General features: G+C 45.2%; 1 protein-coding gene across 2 annotated transcripts in view; it reads left to right on the plus strand.

The window, feature by feature from the left end:
• The window catches only part of ASTN2 (astrotactin 2), a 766,181-nt gene that overhangs the window by 49,682 nt on the left and 694,952 nt on the right, over positions 1-21,547 (plus strand). Inside the window, exon 1 of one of the 2 annotated variants that reach the window (XM_012721364.1) lies at positions 15,406-15,421. The exons of the other annotated variant lie outside the window; for it this stretch is intronic. The gene's annotated coding sequence lies outside the window, so the exon portion shown is untranslated. Of the gene's footprint in view, positions 1-15,405; positions 15,422-21,547 lie in introns of those variants that run through there. 2 annotated transcript variants of the gene reach the window in all.

Consider the following 21,547-nt stretch of genomic DNA (forward strand, 5'->3'; position numbering starts at 1 on the left):
GAGGCAGCTCTCCCAACACTGCATTGGATTCTGGTTACCCACACAGCTCTACACACACCACTCCGTTGGTGTGTCCATATTCTCTCAACTCACTGTCCATCTGACTGGTTGCTCAATGAGGGCAGGAATTTATGTCTTGCTTTGCTCTGTATCTCCAGAAACTTCTTTCTTATACTTTGTTCTCTCTCTCTCTCTCTTTTTTTTTTGTGGCCACCTTCTATTTGCCCTTAAAATGCTAACATTACATAATATTTCCAATGGGAGACCCGCTATGACTACCTGATGACCAGCTAGTTGACACTCCCTAGGTCCCCAGTCTATATTCTCATATTTCCTGGAATCTTTCTGGATTTCTACATCATACTTCATTGACATATCTGTTTGATTATCTGTCTTACCCACTAAACTGTAACCTATGTGAGAACAGGGATTGTGGCTATCTTTGTTTTTCATTTTCTTTCTTTCAATAAGTGTGCATAGCCCAGAGACAACCATACCCAATACATGTTTGACAGATATATGAAGGACTGGAAGCAAGACAGTTTGAACTTCAAAGTATAATCGAAAGATGGAAGCACTGGACAGCTACCCATAAGTCCTGAGGTCCAAAGAGTCATTAAGTGAGTCATTGATTTCTATTCACTTTTAGTAATTATCAAAGCCCATAGGGTTGCACTCACTCTCTTTGGTTAATTTCCTGGTTTATTTCTGCTGAGAAAAGCTACTGTCCATCTCACTTGACGTCCTCACTCTGCCTCTACATTTCATTGTTCATCAAACTGTTCTTGGATCATAAAGCACCTCTCCTTCCAGACATTCAGGAAAAGTGAGGCTTTGAGAAGTCCAACCACTTACAGAAGCTCACACCACTGAGAAGTGGACAGGTCAGAGCTGGGTCCACAATCCCTGAATTCACACCTGTTTTCTACTCTCAGAATTTAAGATCTAAGTTCCTACATTCTACATTTTGTCATCGGTAGAGAACCCTGTCCAGTTTCCATGAATATTAGTGTGGCCCTTTCACAAATACTGTTCAAACCAACCCGGTGCTGAGATTCTCCAGACAGGGCTCCTAGCTTTGAAGAACCATGCGATGCAGCAAAGTGCACGCACAGGCTAGTTTTACTCTCTCAGCTCTCATGGGTACGTAAAAGGGGCTTGTGGATGGCTTTTTATTCATTGTTGAGTCACTAGACCCATGTCCTGACATGCAACAGATACATCTGAAAGAGAGATGTTGCCTTTCTTGAGTTAAAAAAAGGAATTTGTTACTTGCCTTAACACAGCAGTTGTTCCTGTTGGAGTGACAATAATAATATTTCCTTGCATTTGTATTACATATTGCCGGCCACCATCATGTTTTTCCTTTGTGTGTGTGTGTGTGTGTGTACACCAGCTGTTAATATAACTATATAATTTTGGGGGTTCAACCTCTATGTGCATAGGCTTCTCAGCACCTCTGCCAAGCCTACTGCCCATGCCCTACCCCTTTCATCCACTCATCTCGCCTCCCCCCGCCCCCCATTTCCTCTGATAACCAGTGACTTTTTCAGAATCCAAGGATTATTTTTGCTGTAATTTGCCAGTTTGTTTTCTTGGTTATTTATATTCCACAAACGAGAAAAACCATCTGGCAGTTGTCTTTCATGTGCTGGCTTATTTTACTTAGTATAAACATCTCAAGATCCATCTATATTATCCCAAAAGGCACTCTTCCATCATTTTTAATAGCTGAATAATATTCCATCAAATATATATTCCACCATTTATTCATCTGACCATCTATCATGCTATTTAGGGTGTAGGTAATGCTGCTATGATTCTAGGGGTGCTTAAATCTTTTTGTATTAATGTTTTAATAGTCTTTGGGTAAGTACCTAGTAGTAATAGTATTGCTGGATCCTCTGGTAGTTTTTTTTAAAGATTTATTTATCCATTCATACAGAAATGGGGTACAGGCCAGAGGTGCAGGGGTGGTGAGAGGACTCACCAGAGATAGAGTGGGAAGCAGAACAGACAGACAGGTGAAGTACACTGCTGAAGGGATCAGTGGGCAGGCCAGGAGAGGTCTGCTGTGCCACGTGGGCCACCCCTGGGGCTGGGGACCAAACCCACACTGAGGCGGCTGTGGCTTGCTTGCAGTGCTGCACCTTAACCCACTGTGCCACCAGGGAGGACCCAGGATCCTTTGGTATTTTTTTTTTAAAGATTTATTTATTTGTGTATACAGAACTGGGGTACAGGCCAGAGGCTCAGGGGCGGTGAGAGGCTTCACCAGAGACAGAGTGGGGAGCAGAACAGGCAGATGGACGAAGTACACTGCTGAGGGGAGCAGCGGGCGGGTCAGGAGAGGTCTGCCGCACCATGTGGTCACCTCCAGGGCAGGCGGGGATCAAACTCATGCGGAAGCAGCTTTAGATTCTCAGTGCTGTGCTTTAAGCCGCTGCGCCACCAGGGAGGGCCTCCTTTGGTATTTTTAAGGAATTCTCCATATTGTTTTCTAGAGAGGCTTTCCAGATTACATTCCCACCAACAGGGGGTGAGGGTTCCTTTCACCTCCCCTCTTCACTGATATTTGTTGTTTCTAGTCTTTCTGAAATAGGTCAATTGTGGTTTTGATTTACTTTATTTTAAATAACTAGTGATGTTGAATATTGTTACATGTACTTATAGGTCATCTGATTGTCTCAAAAGAAACCCAGTCTGGGGTGAAAACTTTCTTTCCATTTCACAGATTGGAATTATGAGACTCCGAGATCTGAAGAACTGGCTCAAGGAAACGGTATTAGGAAGGGGGGTGGAAACTGAAATTAGAACCAAGGAATTTAGAAGTTAAGGTTGATTCTCTCACGTCAGCCAATGTTACTTATTTTTTAAAAAAAATATTTATTTATTTATGCACACAAGAACTGGGGTACAGGCCAGAGGTATGGGGTCTGAGAGGATTCACCATAGACAGAGTGGGGAGCAGAACAGGCAGATGGACTGAAACACACTGCTGAGGGGAGCAGTGGGCAAGACAGGAGAGGTCTGTTGTGCCATGTGGGTCACTTCCCAGGCCACAGATGGAACTTGTGCTACAGTGGCTACAGACAGCTTCATAGTGCTGTGCTTTAACCTGTTGCACCACCAGGGAGGGCCCCAATGATACTTAGTAGGGTAAACAGAAAACAGGGCTCAGAGAGACATCAGGTTCCACTAAGATTTACTCATGGAATAAATTAATTATTATTGGGTCAAATTCAAGCTGTGCTTACCTTACCCCCATTTCACTGCTGACAGGGATTGACATTCCAGGAGAGGATATTGTGAGGTAATTGAATTGGGAAGGTCCTTGGAGAAAAGTGGGGCGTGTGATGGAAAATTTTGAAGGCTGGTAGAACTTTATGAGGCTAGGGAGAGAAAGGGCAAGAGGAAAGAAATGGAGGGAAGAGATCTGTTTGCAGAGTTTGGGGGAAGATATTGAACTGTTGGATGCAACTGGAGATTACATTTCCTCAGCAACCCATGAGCTTCCTTCATTTCTCTGCTCTTGGGACCTGTGGAAAGCAGATGTTGAGAAAGTCACTTTCAGGTACTGACTGTCATAAATTACATGATAATTTTCACATTCTGTATTAGTGCCACAGGAGGTTGGTGGTCTGCAAGTTTGTGATTAGAAGTGGTGCCCAGGGTGATATAAAGACTCTTGCCCCCCAGTTTAATGTTGGCCCCTGTCTCATCCACATGGTTGGAACGGAAATGGGATTTCTATTCAGCTGTCATGCCCAGAAGCAGAATTTGCAACTCCAGGACTGAGGTATTTGCATTTGTCAGCTGTGCAGAGGATGTAGTCACAGCCTCACCCCTGTCTGTCCCCAGGACATGAACCTGGCATTGCATCTCACTTGCCTCTGGCCATGTGTGTGTGTGTGTGTGTGTGTGTGACCTTTCCATTTTTTTCCTTCTGCAGACTTTGAGTAATAATACTCCTCATGCTGAAATGGCGTATGCTGGCTTTTGGGGAAACTTAAAAAATTCTTCACCACCCCACTCTAACACTGACTTTGCTATAAGGGAGTTAGTGATAGGAACATCCATAATATTCCACATGTTCAGTATTCAAGGGTCCTTCAGATTCTTCAGATTTACGTATTACAAATCCATCTTGGAATAGGGGAAACTGAGACCCAGAGGGGAGGTGACTGGCCCAGATCATGAACACTTAAGACTGACTATTGCCTTAGTCTTCTTACTTCCTTTTTAGGACTCTGTCCATCATCCCTTAAGAGGTAGGCACCCGGACTTCCAATCAGCTCTTATTAAAGGGAATCCTGGCAACAATGCAGTGGAAAAAACATGTATTTTTTTTTTCACACTTTAAAAGCATAATTAAAGACTCTAGTCAGAATAGGTAGGATTTGGGTCAGACATAAAAGACCTGCTTAGCTAGAGATTAGATATTGATTCCAATCTCCAGGGTCCCATTATGTCCCAAGGACCCATAATAAGTGTGATTCTTGAGATGGAGAAAAATGATCAAGCTAAATGTAGCTTTAATTTAGCCTTCTCTGCTTGGCACAGCCAAAGGGGAAATGCCCACGAGCACCCAGGATCGTATTTCCAATCCTCTTGGCAGTTCTAATATCCACAGCGCTCAGCCATCCCAGGCAGGACTTCCCCAACAGAGCTGCAAACTACCTTCCCCAGCTCCATTCATCCTCGTGAGCTCAGTTCAGTCTTGCGCTTAGTGGCCAAGTTTACCTCATCACAAAGGCGGCATAGATGGCACTTTTGCCTTTGAGGGTTGTGCCTCCATAAGTTTTTTTTTTTAAATTATTATTATAATAGTTTATTTTTACATCCCATCACCAAATCACCCATGTGCCATCACCATAGTCCTTTCAGAATCACACTCGGTTGCCTCCTGTCTCAACCACGCAGCTTCTGTGAGGCGGCCCCCATAGTGTGCCTGCTGGCACGTAGCGGTGTCCAAGAAGGCTTTAGATCGGCAGCCATCTCCCTGAGAGAACCCAACCACTCTCTGCATTCTGAGACTGATTTTATGTTAGAGGTTCTTGCTTTGGGTTACAGGGTCCTTAGAAAGAGATTCTATAGCCTGGACAGTCTAGGTTAGCTCTAACTTTGTATCTTGGAGCTTGAGATTTCTTCTCTACCCATTTTCTGCTTCAGTACAAGGGAGGGTTATCATACTGATTTCCATGGGGTCTGGAGGAGCGTCTAATGAGAATATGACTCATAACACTTTAGAACCATTTGCATACTCTGCACTTCTAAGGGGTCATTCTCATTACTCCCTTGTGTCCTGCTTCCCCTCCATTCTGGGCAAGCTGCTCCCATCACTGGGATCTTTGGGAAAACATTTTTTTTCATTAGCAGAGCTGTGAATGCACGCATATGTCATCTACCACTTAGTCGCAGCCCAAGCTGAGCTGCCCCCCTGCTCCCCAGCCGGTCCCCCAGCAGCAAGCCAGCCTCTGCCCCCACACTTCCAATTCTAGCTACTCAGAGGTAGCCAAAGGAGAGTCAGAGAGGGTGTTTGATTGCCGACACAATCTGGCATCCCATCACAATCCAATCAACTCCCTTTCAGCAGAAGAATCCCCCTCAGATTGTAATCAGGGCCCTTTCTGTTGCTCCCCATCCGGCACTGGTCAGCTGGATTCAGGACTTGGTTTGCGTCTGTGCCCTGGCCTCTTCTCAGGCTCTAGCCTCTCCCTGTGCCTTTCCTGGGTGCTGGACATCTGGCATCTGGTTGATCCTTCACTCATTGTTGAATATGGCAGTCTTGGCTCTCTCTGAACTCTGTTGCCCATTTCTAGAAGGTTTCTATCACCTAACACACATCATCACTGAAAGAACAAGGTAAGAGAACATGCTTGAAAAATATTTGGTAAATGAAAAGAACTGTTGTCATCACAGTTCTTAACAGTTCTTAACTGTTGTCGTCACTTCAAATCATTATTTTTGTCTATGCTTAGAGCAGCCTCTTCAGACTGAAACCCTTGCATATGGTGATAGTTTCTACTAGGACGGTTCATTTGTGCGAGGAGTTTTGAAATGTTGTTCATTCATCCCTGTTCTGACAAATCCTTCATTTTCTGTCCACTCACTCTGTGTCAGGAACTCGTCTAGAACCCGGAGATAAAGGAAATGCAGCCCTTTTACAAATAATTATTCAACACTCCACCCGAACCCTGAAGGGCAGAGAAGTGAATTTGCTTATTCATAAACATATGGAACGTCCAAAATGGCTGGAACCAGGATTAGTAACTGAGAAGCAAAGAAAAATGGATAATAGAATAAGAAGTTTGACACGGGAAGGAAGAGATAACAGTTAAACAATTACTTTCAAGAATAACTATGTAGACACATTTTTTTAGTAAATGTCTTCAACATGCAGCTATTGGATATTTTGGGGGCTTAAAATTGGGGTGTTGGTTTTAGGTGGGAGATCAGGGAAGGCTTTCCCAAGAGTTGGGGTGTGAGCTTTGTTCAATGGGTTTGAGGTAGCTGGGGAGAGAAGCAGGCAGGGAGAGAGAAGGACAGGCCTGCCACAGAGAGGAGCTCTATTTCCTAGGATGGCGAGAGGGCCAGTGGGTGAGAGCTTGGAGGGAGGAATAGAGAAGCAAGTGATCGCCTGGGGCCAGATCATAGGAGAGGTGGGGGAGAGGAACAACAACAACTGGCAGTAACCCCGACACTGTTAGAAGAGATCAGTAACAAAACAAGGGTGAAAGCTCAGATGTTTGTTCCCTGCACGGATGCATAAGAATTTAACTCAGCTTTCATAGCTCAAGAAATTCTTCAGAGAAGGGGATTCCAGTCTTGACAGGTATGAGGTCTGTGCCTAGCAGCTTTCGAAGCAGCGAGGTGAGGGGCCATGTGCAGCTCTGTGGTGAGACTTGGCTGGCGAGTTTAGGGAGCTGGCACAGGACAGGGATGGGTCCTGGGGGTCTGAGAGGCAGAGCTAGATGATGAGGGACCCATGAGATGGTGAGTTTTAATGACATTTACCTGTGTTGTGTGTTTTTAAAATCACTTTCATTTTTAGAGCAGTTTTAGGGTGTTAGCAAAATGAGCAGAAAATGTAGTTCCATGGGCCCCCTGCGTCTCTCCCCCTGGCCTCCATCATGCTCGACATCGTGCCCCAGAATGTCACATTTACACCTGATGAACGCACACTGCTATGTCAGTACCACTGACACCCTATGTTGGGGATCATTTGTATCTTCTGTGGGTTTGGATAACTGTCTAATGATATGTATCCACCGTTACTGCTCATATAGAATAACTGATGGCTTTAAGAATGCTGTTTCACCTGTTCATCCCTCCTTCCTCCCCAAACCCAACAACCAGTGATCCTTTTACTGTTTTCCATTGTTTTGTCATTTTCAGATGTCAGATTGTTTGAATCATGCAATCAGTAGCCTTTTCAAATTGGCCCCTTTCACTGAGTAGAGGTATTTGAGGTTCCTGTTTTCTATTTTCAGAAAGCAGATGTCATGATTAGATCTTCTGTGATAAGGCCACACTTTTTAGCAGATGGATTAGAAGTTTCTAGACTTGAACTGACATCCAAGAGATATGTAAGAGGTGGAACTGGTAATGTTTGGAACTTTGGATTCATATTTTTAAACTCTACAGTCTTTTCTTGAAGGATTGGTATCTTCCACTTGCTAGGGTGTCATCATTTTGTTCCAGAGACTGCATAGGCATTTACACTTCAGCTTTACTTGACAGACACTGTCCAGCACATGACAGTTATTTACATTGAAGTTCATTATTATTAAAATTCGGTTGCTCAGACACATTAAATATATTTCAGGTGCTCAGTAGCTGTAGGTGACTGGTAGCCTCTTCACTGGACAGTGCGGCTGTAGGTTATGTCATCCCCTTCAGGAAAGTGCATGGATGGCATTAGACTAAATCTTGGAGAACATTTTCACAATTTGCTGGGAAGATTTAAGATTTTGGAATCAGAGATAGGTTTCAGAATCTTCTCAAGACGTTCATTAGTGACAGGATTTTTTTTTTATTATTGTGGTGAAATTTACTGTTTAAACTGTTTTTCAATGTACAATTCAGTGGCATTAATCATTCACAGTGCTGAATAACCATCCCCACTAATTATAAGACCTTTTCATCATCCTAACAGAAATTCCTGCAAGCAATAAGCAATCTCTCTCTCTCCCTCTCTCTCACACACACTTATACACACACATGCATGCACATGCATGCACCCCAACCTCCAGTATTCTCAGTTCACTTTCTGCCTCTTCAGATTTACATATAGTAGGTATTTCATTTAAATCAGTCACTGAATGGCCTTATTTTTACCTGAATCCTTTAATATACCATTCTTCAAAGTTCATCCATTTTGTAGCATGTGTTAAAGCTCAGTTCCTTTTTTATGACTGTATTCTATTCCATTGTATGGACATGCCACATTTTGTTCTTGTACTCACCTGTTGATGGACATTGTTTCCAATGGGTTTTTGGGTTGGTGATACAATTTTAAACAATCTACTTAATTTCCTTGAACTTCATTTCATTAAAATGGGTGTATCAATTCTTAAATCCTCGGATTACTGGGAGGATGAAAACACACACCCAAAATAAGGCACTTGAGATCAGGTTTCCAGTTAGCAGTGGTTAATTTCTCTCCCCGATTTCATCCATCTCTATTCACCACCACTGGTCCCGGACTCTCTATGCATTAGAAACTCAACAACTATTTGCCAATTGTTGGTTCTCTCTGGGGCCATTAGCTCAGTGCTGCTTCTTGGACTGTAAAATGTAAGGAGAATATTTCCTTTGACCTCTGTGTTTAACGTGTGGGAGGTTCCAGGTTAGTGGAGATAATACCTGTTAAGTGTCACAAGTCCTGGGATGCAGATGATAGCCCATGTTCCTCATTAAACTAATAATTCCTCTCAGGGGAAATGCAATGAAAATCAGCACTTGACATTTAAAGGTAGATGAAGTCATAAGGAGATTATGCCATGGCCTTGGGTAACGTTTTTTGGTCCAGATTAGAAATACACAGGCGAGAGTAATATTTTTCTGGGGCCGGACCCTGTGTTCTCTCCTGTCCAGGGCTGGACTCAGGTCCAGGGGCTGTTTCTCTCTGATCTGTGCTCTGAGGCTGCCAGGTTTTCCTCTCCAAAGCCTCACATTCAATTCAATTAAAAAGATATTAAGTTGTGTGTTACTTAGGAGACTTTAGCTCTATCGTAGTGATTTAGCCAATTGAGGATATTTAATTATCACAAACATCAGAAAGTTTGGATTTAAGTGACTTGGCCACTCAAGATTTCAGTACCCTGGGTGGGGCATCTCTTTTGCTCTCTTAAATGTCTTCTTGGGATTCCAAGGTGGCTATAGCACCCTGAGATTCAGGGACTACCAACATCTAAAGCAGAGATGAAGGGAGGGTAGACAGGAAGCAAAGCTGCCCTTGTGAGCTTTTTCAGTTTTCAGAAGGAAAGACTCTTCTCCCACAAGGGCTGCTGAAGATTTCACTTTATGACACATAGTCAAAAGGAAGACACATGTTTGCTTCTAAATGCAATGGAACCTGGAAAAGGAGACTTTTCCTTCTTTGTTAGGGGGAGTTCCTAACTTAGGATGATGTGGGTCAGTAATGAATATTGGGCCGCCAACCAGCAATATGGTTCCCCAAACACCTGGGTGCTAGGTGTGATGGGGATGTGGAGAATGATTGGACATGGACCTGGTTCTCAGGGCTACCATGTGCTCTCAGGGCAGGTGGAAAGAGGTCATGAGCAAACTGTATTTTAGACACTTGAGGGGAGGAGCCATAGATGCTGCTAGTCTAGGAAGCCTTCCTGGAGGCAGTGGCATGTGCATGGCATACTGTGAGATAGTGTAGGGGTTTGGCTTAATTCAAGGCAGTTAGGCTAAGTGAACAGCTTATACAAAGACATAGGCTTGGAGGTTCAGGTTTATATATTTTTTATTTTTTTGAAGAGTTGGGTTTAGGATACCTATAGTAAGATGTATCAGGGAGGGAAGTGAGATCTGAGGGTAGTTTATTGCAAATAGACTAATCTGATCTGCATACTGAGTTTTATTATCTTCCTATCTCTGCATAGATATTAAGGTGATAAGTTAGAGTGTCATAATGTGCTCCCCTGAACCCCACTATTTCTTTAGATCTAATGATAGATTTCCCATCATGATTTAATCTCTGTTTTTTTTTATTATTTTTTAAGATTTATTTATTTGTGCATACAGAACTGGGGTACAGACCAGAGGCTCAGGGGCGGTGAGAAGCTTCACCAGAGACAGAGTGGGGAGCAGAACAGGCAGATCGATGAAGTACACTGCCGAGGGGAGCAGAGGGCGGGTCAGGAGAGGTCTGCCACGCCATGTGGTCACCTCCGGGGCAGGCGGGAATTGAACTCATGCGGAAGCGGCTTTAGCTTCTCAGTGCTGTGCTTTTACCCGCTGCGCCACCAGGGAGGGCCTAATCTCTGTTTTTGTGACTCCATTCTTCCGTTCTACCCAGTTGGCCTAGACTTTCCCTAAATTCTCTGTGCTTGCTTCTGTAAAGGTAGTGGCATGGATGACTCCGGCATGTACACCAGCTCGCCAGCTTCTTGGCCTTGGTACTTTGCATCAGGAACACAAGCAACAGCTCCCTTTCCCTCCCTCCACTTCTCCACAAAGAAGGCATGTCCAAGCTGGGCCACCTTCGCAGGCTTCTCTGTCATTTTGCTGCTTTCTTCGCATTGCTGCTTGGGTAATAACACCCCTTGCTGGTTAACTCTGCACCTCATCTGACTCGTAGATATTTTGTACCTTTCTGCTCTACATCCACCTTGGATTCACTAACACTGTTTGCCAAACCTAGATTCTTTCTGCCACAGTCTGTGCTCCCCAGCCTCATCCCCCAGCACCCCTTGCTTTCTGCCATGTCCAGCACACAGAGTCCACTGAGCACACTCACCGCCCATCATCCCATGCCCCCCCCCCCAACTACAGTGTCTTGATACAACTATTTTCCCCTCACCTCTAAACTGCTTTGCAGGTGCAGTTCACTGCTCAAAGCCCTTGTTAAGCACCATGCCTTTCTTTTCTCTTAAACTTTTGAGTTTGAAAGAGTTTTAGATTTATAGAGAATTGGACTGGATTTTCCAGGTGTCCTTTACACAGCTTCTCCTACAGTTAGCTTCTTACATTTACCATGGTCCAGTGACCAAAACCAAGACACTAACATTTGCATAGTTAACTGTAGACTTTATTCACACTTCGCATGATTTCCACTAAGATTCCTGATAGGCCCATGGACCCAGACATGTTACTTTTAACTATCAAATCTCTTTGGTTTCTTCAGTTATGTGACTATTTCCTTTCTCATTCCCTCCATCTTTCTTATTTATTTTCTTTCTTTTCTTAAAAGTTGTGAAAAGCACTGGTCAGGTTTGTTTCTTTTCTTTAGAGAAAAAATCAATATAGTTTGTGCTTGGGTTTGTGTGGTTTCTTCTCTTAGTAAGGCTGAAGCTGTATGGGTTTTGGAGAAGCAAACCAGAGGAGAGGTGCTTCGGATCATGTCCGAGCGGGTGCTCAGTTGCTAGCCCTGTTCATTTGGTGACAGTGGTTTCCACCAGATGTCTCCACTGTCAACGTACTCTTTTCCTTTTCTTTATTCTGCTCATTAGCAATTGAGTCTATTGGGAAGGAGAGAAGAATGAAGGTCCCAGTCATGGAGCGAAGCCTCACCATGTCCTTTTCTAGAGTCCCCTTTTCTCCTGTCTCCTCAAGAGTTCATTCCTTTATCTTCTTTCACTAAACAAAGACTGGAGCGACCTCTAATTTGCCTGTCTCCTCAGAATTTAGTGCATGACAGATTCTCAGCAATCACTTTGACCCAAACTTAACCTCTCTCAAATGGGTTTCCTTTAGCCTGCTGTGACCTTGGGAGACCCCCCACGAGAGGGCCAGGTGATGGGGGATTGGGTCTTTGCCTCCTCTTTGCTGCCTCTATGCTTGAGCTTGCCATTTGAATTTGAGGACAGAAGATAAAATCCTTTCTGACCCAGGTGCCGGATGATCAATGGGCTTCCCGGCATGCCTCACTGCCCCCGCCTTGCTCTCTGGATGGCACCAGTTGCCACTCGATAAATCCATAAAGAGACAACTCAATTGTTTTGACTTTCGTCCACCTTTTCTGGTGATTCTTCTTTTCCAAGTTAATGGGGCAGAGGGAGGGGAGGCACACAGTTAGAACTACACACACTTTCATTCCGGACAGGGCAAGTGCCTCTACGTGCTGACAGGATCATAACACATGAATTAAGGGATCAGTTGTTAATGAAATGCTCCAACCTAATACCATGGCAGTGAAGCCCGTGGCTCTGCACGTCGTGTTTGGCACTTGGGAAATTAAAGTATGGATATCTTTCCCTGCCTCTCCGTTTTAGATAGTGAAGCTGGAACATTCGAAAGGGGAATTTCCGAAGCTTTGGTGCAGAAGTTGTGTGAATGCCTAAACACACACAGATGTAGCCTCTTTGGACATTCAAAATTCACGCTGTGAGCACTTCCCAGAAATTAGGCCCATTTCTAATTCCCCATCTAAATATCCCGAATGGGCTTGACCACAGAACAGCCTATTTTCTATTGATAACACAAATGGATATGAGATGCTCTGAAACACATTTTAGGAGACACACATGCAATTGGAACTGCGCAGAATCTTCTTGAGCATTTCTACATAAGGTGAAAGCAAATTGTCAGAAGAATTATCAAGTTAAAAGGGAGATGCAGGGGCCCTTTCTGGTGGCACAGCAGGTTAATGCCCAGCACTAAAAAGCTAAAGCCACTTCAGCATGAGTTCGATCCCCACCCGGGAGGTGACCCACATGATGTGGCAGACCTCTCCTGACCCGCCCGCTGCTCCCCTCAGCACTGCACTTCATCAGTTGGCTTGTTCTGCTCCTCACTTGGTCTCTGATGAACCCTCTTGACGCCCCTGCACCTCTGGCCTGTATACCAGTTCTGTATGCACAAATAAATAAATCTTAAAAAAAAAAAGGAGATGCAGGGTGCTTCCCTGTGGCCTAGGAGTGAAGTCTCAATGCTATTAATGCTGAGGCCTGAGTCTGATCCCTCATGGTGCAGCAGACGGCTCCCATTTCACCCACTGCTCCCCTCAGCAGCGTATCTCAGTACATCTGCCTGTTCTGCTCCCCACTCTGTCTCTGATAAATCATCTTATTCCCTGTACCTCTGGCCTGAACCCCAGTTCTCACCAAAGAGAGAGAGAGAGAAAGATAAAGCCAATCACAGTATTTTGTTTTTTTGTTATCTTGTTTCTTTATCAGAGCAGTGCCTTCTGATTGAACTACCTGGAAAAGTACCTTGAATCCTTGTTCTATTTTCCTTTCGGTTCAATTGCTTAATCCTCCCCACCTTGGAGCAGGGTTGACCTGAACTCCCAGGCCCAGGCTGAGCAGGCCTCCCCAGTGACCGACCTGTTTACTTCTAAATGGATTATGCTCCTCTCTGATGTTAAGGTTGGTGCGGTGCTAGCTGGAAACATTAAAAATAATGAGAATGTAAGTTATGTGTAATCTTTGGATCTGGTAATAGATTCTCTGATTAGCATTTTTTTCGTTTCCTCTGGATTCCAGCTAAGCAGCAGACACAGGGCTCTGGAATATAAATTAATACGCTGTTTTTTCTTGAGAAAGCTGGACAGATAGTCCCTTGGTCCCTGGGCCTTCTCTGTCCTCTGGCACGGCTGCCCCTGTCATCTGGTGCTGCGGGCTTTGCCCAAGAGGTATAAGGTCAGATGCGCCTTTTTGTTCCCTTTTTTGCAATTCACACCTCTGCTCTGCAGAGTCTCTGCTGTCTTTGTGTGGTTAGAGTCACCATTTCTCACTTTTTATGTATTTCTTATTTCCAGAAACACTTAATAATTTTACACAGAAAGGACAAAGCTGGTCCTTCCTGGTAGCACAACGGGTTAGGATGCAGCACTGCAAGCTAGCGGCAGCCGCTTCAGTGCGAGTTCAATTCCCGCCCCGGAGGTGATCCACAGGGCGCAGCAGCTGCTGCACCCGCCCTCTGCTCCCCTCAGCTGTGTACTTTGCCAGTCTGCCTGTTCTACTCCCCACTCTGTCTCTGGTGAATCCTCTCACTGCCCCTGCACCCCTGGCCTGTACCCCCCAATTCTGTATGCATAAATAAATAAATCTTAAAAAGAAAGAAAGGACAAGCTGAGGACCGTGGGAAAGGGGATTTGCCCTAGATGAAGGAGAAACCTTACTCACTGTGTGTGTGACTCTGACCAAAACATTATGTGCTCTGAATCGTGCTGGTTGCTTTTAGGCCAGGGGACCAATGAGGAGACCTGGGTGCAGGTGATGTGAGGGTGTAAGGCATCCCTGTGCGCAGAGAAGAGCTGGTTCTTGAAACAGGAACAACCTCCTGGTCGTGGTTTGGGCGGGTGCAACACAGAGCCAGGATGTGCTTCCATCACGGTCTGGGCCTACAGCTGAGCTGCGGCCCATGATCCCAGGTAGTGCTTCTCAAAGGGACTCGAAAAGCCCACGTGTGCCTGGTGCTGGTTAGTTACAGTGGGTCCCCACTGTCAACCCTCCTAATGTTTTTGGAGGAAGTTTGCATTTGCTTTTTCTCTTTGATGTCTGATGTTGCAGCAAATATTAAAACATTGCAAAGGAAGAGTGAGCACCAAGAGCAGGACTTGCAGGTTAGGGGCACATCGACTATAGTCTTGGTGTACAGTCATCCCGGGCTCCTTCGAGCTGTAGAAAGCACACCCTGAAGGACTGAGGTGGGGTGCTTTCTCATACCAGTGGACCTTCACGCGGGAACCCCAGCACCCCAATGATGCACCATCTCTTCCTTCAGCGGTCCCCTGTCCATGCCCTGGGGAACACCCCCCCCCCCACTCTTGCACAGGCTGCCCGTGTCAGTGTTCTCTCCACACTCTGGAGATGAAACATAAATAAAACTAATTTATGTTTGGATGGGAACCACAGCGGGGCCCTTAGGAGAAACAAGTGGGGGAGGGCAGCGCTCACATTAGTATGGCTCACACTCCCTGCACAAGCCGCTTGCCTCCCCTGCTCTCCTCCTGCCTCACCCTTTTCATTACTCTTAGGTCTAGAGTTGAAATCCGTGTTCATTCTTTTCTCCTTCCTTCGCTTGAGGCTCAGGGATGAAGAAATGAAAACAAAATAAATCATCAAGGAGTAGAGGGAATTGCAGACGGGAAGCCCACAGGCTCGTGTGAGTGTGTGTTGCTCTGCAGGGTGTGTGAACCTCGGCTGTGTACTCACAGATGAACACGGCCGCCCCTGGGCGCTGCTGGCTTCCAGGATCCAGGTCTCATCCCGAGATGTTGGTGGTCCGGAGAATTAGCCGGGTGCTTTTCCTTTTGGAATTCCTGGGGCCCAGGGATGAATGACGCCGGGGAGGGAAGCAGTCTCTGGGGTTCCAGCTGATTCTGGCTTAGGCTCTTTCTCCATGTTGCCTGCGCTTTCATCAGTCCTGCAAATGGCACTGTAACTCCCCAGCCTGCCTGCAGGATTCCGTTCCCTGTGCACCGGGCTTTGAAGTCTTATTAACTGTGCCATGGCGTAGAGTTTAATTTTCTCCTGTTAATGTTGCTTTTGGAGATGAGTTTTTCCTGCATGTGTTTTGTCAATGGTTTTGCGGTTGCACTGGCTTCCTTTGTGAGGCCTCTCTCCCCACCCCCACGTCTCCCTCTCCCTCCTTGTTCTGTATGTCCCCTACTAGAACCAGTGGTGGGTCCACCTTGGGAGTTGCTTTTCCTTCTTTGGGAATTGCTGGAGTAACATCCAAGACAGAGACGCTCTCAATGGTATTCTCTGACTGGTTCTTGTGCTTCGACCTTCCTCCTTCCCTTCCCTTTCCTTTCTCTTTCTCCCTTCCATCATTGCTGATTTCCTCAGTGTCTTCATTTTCTCTCTCTCTCTCTTTTTAAGATTTATTTATTTATGCATACAGAACTGGGGTACAGGCCAGAGGTGCAGGGGTGGTGAGAGGCAGAGTGGGGAGCAGAACAGGCAGATCAATGAATACACTGCTGAGGGGAGCAGTGGGCGGGTCAGGAGAGGTCTGCCACGCCATTTGGTCACCTCTGGGGCAGGCGGGAATCGAACTCATGCTGAAGTGGCTTTAGCTTCTTAGTGCTGTGCTTTAACCCGCTGCACCTCCACCAGAATAAATGATTGATTCTTTGCTCAATAATTTATTTATTCATGGAACACAGAATGAGGCTGGGTACAGGAAGAGTTTGAAGAACAGCCTTCAATCAAGGCACATTTAAGAGGAAAGCTAAAGTTGGAATAGAACTAATTCATGTAGGATATGGTGTACATGAGAAGAGGAAGTGAGCAGGAGAGTAGAGACTTTTTTTTTTTAAAGATTTTAAAAATTTATTTATGCATACAGAAATGGGCTACAGGCCAGAAGTACAGGGACAGTGAGAGGATTCAACAGAGACAGAGTGGGGGAGCAGAACAGGCAGACTCACTGAAGTACACAGCCGAGGGGAGCAGCGGGTGAGGCAGGAGAGGTCTGCTGTGCCGTTTGGGTCACCTCCAGGGTGGGGATCAAACTTGCACTGAAGCAGCCACAGCTTGGCTTAGCTCCAGCCTGCTGTACTACCAGAAGCTCTGAGTGTATAGACTTTTAAGATCTGGGATCCTGGAACCATGTATGTGGTTGGGGCTGGAATGTTCTTTCTACCTTTTGCTAGCTGAGTGACCTTGGGTGTGTGTCTTAACTTTTCAAGCCTCTGTATTCGTGTGTATAAATGGGGTGACAATAACTGGATTTGCCTCATTGTGTGTTTGTGAGAAGACAGTCATGCTATTTATTTATTTATATAGTTTTAAGTTAAGCATTTCTTTTTTTTAAGATTTATTTATTTATGCATACAAGAACTGGGGTACAGTTCAGAGGTGCAGGGGCAAGGGGGGTGAGAGGATTCAGCAGAGACAGAGTGGGGAACAGAACAGGTAGACTGACTGAAATGTGCTCCTGAGGAGAGCAGTACGTGGGACAGGAGAGGTCTGCTGTGCCATGTGGGTCAGCTCCCTGGCTGGGGATTGGACTTGGGCTGTAGTGTCTGCAGATAGCTTCTTAGTGCTGTGTTTTAATCCCTTGTACTACCTGAGCAGTTTTTATTAATGGTTTTTATTAATACAATGCCTGAGCTTTAGAGTTGCACAGACCTTATCTTGTGTTACCACATTTCATTGGCATTTCAGCTAGTGTGTTCTAGCCGTCTCTCCCAGGGACAAGTGAATTTTTGGGGTGACCCCAGGAAGCTTCTTGGAATTATTTTCAAACTGATTCTGATGGATAACAAGTCTGTGTACAAGTCAATTTGGGATGGGAATTGTGTATAATTCTAACAAGGAACATGGTGAATAAGGGCCCTGGGCATTTCTCCTTGTGTCTGTAGATCTTCAGAGCCTTCAGATATATCTTTGTGCATCCTTGAACTTGCAGTGTGGTGGGTAGAATATTTTCATTCTCTCACCAGATATCCACATCCTAATTCCTGAAATTGGTGAGTATTATTTTATATGGAGAAGTCTTTGCAAATGCCATTAAGTTAGTTGTCTTGAGATGGGACATTATCCTCTATTTTCCAAGTGGGCCTTGAAATTAATCAAAAGCTGCCTGCTAAGTGGAACACAGAGGACATATGACTTTAGATGAAAGGGGGAACTGGTGTATGATCACAGGGCCAGAGTAATGTGGCCACAAGCAAAGGAATGCCAGCACCCACCAGAAGCTGGAAGGGGCAAACGATACATGAAGTACATTGAACCTCAAGAGGGAGCCCTGGAGGCCCCCTCTTACACCTTGATTTTGACCCAGTGAGACTGATACTGGACTTAGGATTTCCACATATGTGAAAGTCTACATTTCTGATGGTTTAAGCCATTGAGTTGGTAGTAATTTCCTGTAGTGACCATAGCAGATGAATAAAAACAGTAACACTGTCTGCATGCATTTCACCTCAGCAGAGAGAGGCCCTTTAGTAATGACTCTGTCACTGTGTAGACATGGAATAACAGTGGGCAGGACTCCTGTGGCTGCTTCTTGTTTCTTAAACATTACATCCTTATCAGTAATCCCTACCTTGGTTTATCTGTGATAAGAGGGAAAGATCAAACATGCTAAGAAGCTAGCCAGAAACGAACTGTCCAGCAAGCCAAGCTCCTGAAATCCCCATGCCATTTCCTTTGTGGTTTGGCAAAATATCCTCAGACTGCACCCCAACAGCATTCGGACAGCAGGTTCTCACTATATTCCATGATGCCTTGGGGGTCTCCAGGGAACACTTTGCCAGAAATGGTGGGACATGTGGATAAGGGGGATCCCTGTCCCCCATGCCCACTCTACACGTGCTCTCATCTGTTAGGCATGTTCTAATTCTATAGATTTCCCTATGTATCCTCTCTGTATTTCTATATATGCTTCTGCTTCTGTGTTTGAAGAAATGATACTATCATTAAGGCAATTTGAAAACTGCTACATTAATATCAACTCCATCCTGCTTACTTTGTAGGAGGAAAATGACTTGGGTTCTTTGTAAATTAGGGGCAGTTCTAGGGGCTCAACTTGAGGTCCTTGAGCTCCTCTTCTGGCACTAAACCTGACTCATAACCCCAAACTCACCATTAGGGGAGGGCGGTTCAGGGGTAGAACTTGCTTTGGAAAGCTTCAACTCATAGTTAAGCTAGTTGCCTCCCACCTGTGTTTGTTCCATTCCGAGAAACTGTCCAACAAGCATATATAATTTTTGTTTTGTCCTTCACCTGAGTTTCAGCATGGCTGAGGGAATTGGAGCTAAAAGCTGAGGCTTCCAGCTACTGGCCATCTGGCTCTCAGCTAATATGTCCTTCCATCTCAACCTGATTGTTGCATTCTCGGAATGGAAAGGGCACTGTGGGTGTGACCCATTCAGGCACCTGTAGCCTGTTAATGATACTTAATGAATAGCCATGTGATGCTTTGCAATATATGGTATGAAATGCACGTGCTAAAAAACCATCTCTCCAATCGTGAAAAGAGGAGGCATTCTCCAGGTGTCCACTTAGCCAGTCAGAAGAAAATAGCCACAGTGATGCTGCAGACTTGGGTCCACACTTCAGGTTGAGTCAAACAGCTCATATATTCTTGTTTTCCTAAATGAAGGATGCACTCAAGCAATTGAAAACAACTTCTGGGACAATCTTGTTCCATTACCCCTAATGGAATAGGGTGTCTGTGGTACACTGTGTGTGTTGATACTTTGCAGACACAAGACGGAATTTTCCCATTATTCTGTGGATGGATGAGACATGAAAGAAACAAACTCCTCAGAGACCTCTCACACTGTCACAATAGAGCGAGTGAGTCACATGAGAAGATGGGGGTGGGGGAGAATGCATGTTTGGTCCTGGTTTGTAGCCTCCTCACTTCTATAAAGAAGTCCATTGAAAGAATCTGCTTTGCCGATTAAGGAAATATCACTGCCACTTGAAACACAAAGAACCGTCCAGAACTTGGCATTGTCTTTCTCCCGAGTGCCTGCTGCATTACCCCTTGGCTTTTTTATTTTCTTCTTTCTTTCCTTTTTCTCCCTCTTTTTGTTTCCTTAACCTCCTGCTCACAAAGAACAGGCAAGTTTCTGCCTCTAGCTCGGAGGCTGTGTCTGCCTCTGTCTCTCACCATCTGTCTGTGTATCTCCGTCTCTTGTGTGTAAAAATGTTTTGGCAGATCATTCCTATCTCAGTGAATAAAGTGCCCATGACAGAGCGAAACGCAGCGACCAGAAAAGAAACTATTTGATTCATGAACATTTACTCTCTCCGGGGTCCATTTCTACCTACACTATTTCCTTCTTTCTTTCTGTCCTTGCTTTTATTAAGTTGTTTCCTCCTCCGAGCATGACATGAGATTTCCTTGCTCAAGGACTTTAAGACACACCAAGTGTCCCATCTCACAAAACTTGAGACTACTGTGGTCTGAGGGAGTGTGGAAGCTGGAATCCCCTGAATCTCCCCAATTGGACCTTAGTCAGGGATGCCCTTGGTTTTGAGATGAGTCACACTGCAGTGGAGTTGCCTTGTGGCTGTTCCTCTCCCAAAGTCCCCTCCGGGTGCTGGTGGGCACAAGGCGATGCAAGCCCCCCGGAGGTTATTCAGCAGTGGCCCAGCCTGGCTGTGTAACTGATGGACAAACCCAGGCACAGAGGGAGGAAGGCGCTTGCCCAAGGTCATGGGTCACACCCAGTGAACTGTTGCCTTATTCTCCTTGTTCTCCCCCATTCCACCTCATCCCACAGACATAAGAGGAGGGACTGCTTTGCAAAAACAGCAGCATAATAGCTTCTGTGGTGTTTACAGCTTATATGAAAAGCTTCCTTACCAGTAGCTTCTCTGGACGATGAGGGCAGCAAGTCTGAGGAAAACTCACTCCATTAGCCTCTACTTTTACAAAGGCAGGAAGTGAGGAGAGGAGAGCAGTCCCGAGTAACACAGAACCTGTCTGCAGGGAAGAACCTGTCTCTACAGCTTCATGCTTCTCTAGCTGCTGTTTTAGTTTCAACCCCTGAGGATTTAACATGGTGGAGACCAGTGACCTTGGGGCAACTGACTGACTGAAGAGAGGCAGAATTTTTTTTTTTTTAATAATATAATAGTTTATTTTTACCTCATTTTGTGCCTTTCCCCCATCTCAGTTGTAATCCCCTTGGGCTGGTGGAGAGGAAGAATTTAACAGCATGCATGGACATGTTTCTTTTTTACCTCCAGGCTTCCTACCTACCTCAGCCATACTCTCTGCTCCCCAAATCACTTCTCTGGCATGGGGATTTCAGGTGGAGGAAGGGGTGTGCTCTATTGGGAGAATAGTCATTTCTACTTTCTTCCCAGGGCCAAAGGTTTCTCAGCCCTGCCTTTTCCTCAGATCTCAGGCCTCAGATCTCATTCTCAGGTGAGGTCTTCTCTCTTTTAATTTTTTGGTAAAAGAATGTTTTGGACTGAATGATCAGTGCATTAAAATCTATAAATATTTGATCAGCACCTGGTCCTAGGAGAGACTCTTTCCAGAATAGCTGAGTAGTGGGGGTGTGCCTCTCTCCTCCTTTCTCCTTCTTCCTTCACCTTCCTCCTCCCTTCACCCCAAACATTTGGGTAATCTATTTACTAATGAACTCAATATTAATGTGTCCATTTTTCTCCGTTAGTGTCAGATTTCATTAGGAAACATGGGAGGCCTGACATTAATTGTATGAAAAATGGGTCTCAGGGAAGCTGTTGGGTTCTTGCATTTTAACGGCAAAAACCTTTCTCCAGAAAAACCATGGTGTTTCAAAGAAGAACTGGGGTGTAGGCTAGAGATATCTGACCCTGTGGGTAGCCACGTGCACTCATGTGGTTGGAGAAAGTGAGCAATTGCAGCTGGCTGACCCAGCTGTGAGATCAGGAGCAGTAGAGACAGGCACAGTCCCTTGGACATGAGT

This window comes from Condylura cristata, unplaced genomic scaffold (genome assembly GCF_000260355.1).
Source record: "Condylura cristata isolate star-nosed mole 26May11 unplaced genomic scaffold, ConCri1.0 scaffold00006, whole genome shotgun sequence".
In the NCBI taxonomy this organism is placed as follows: domain Eukaryota; kingdom Metazoa; phylum Chordata; class Mammalia; order Eulipotyphla; family Talpidae; genus Condylura; species Condylura cristata.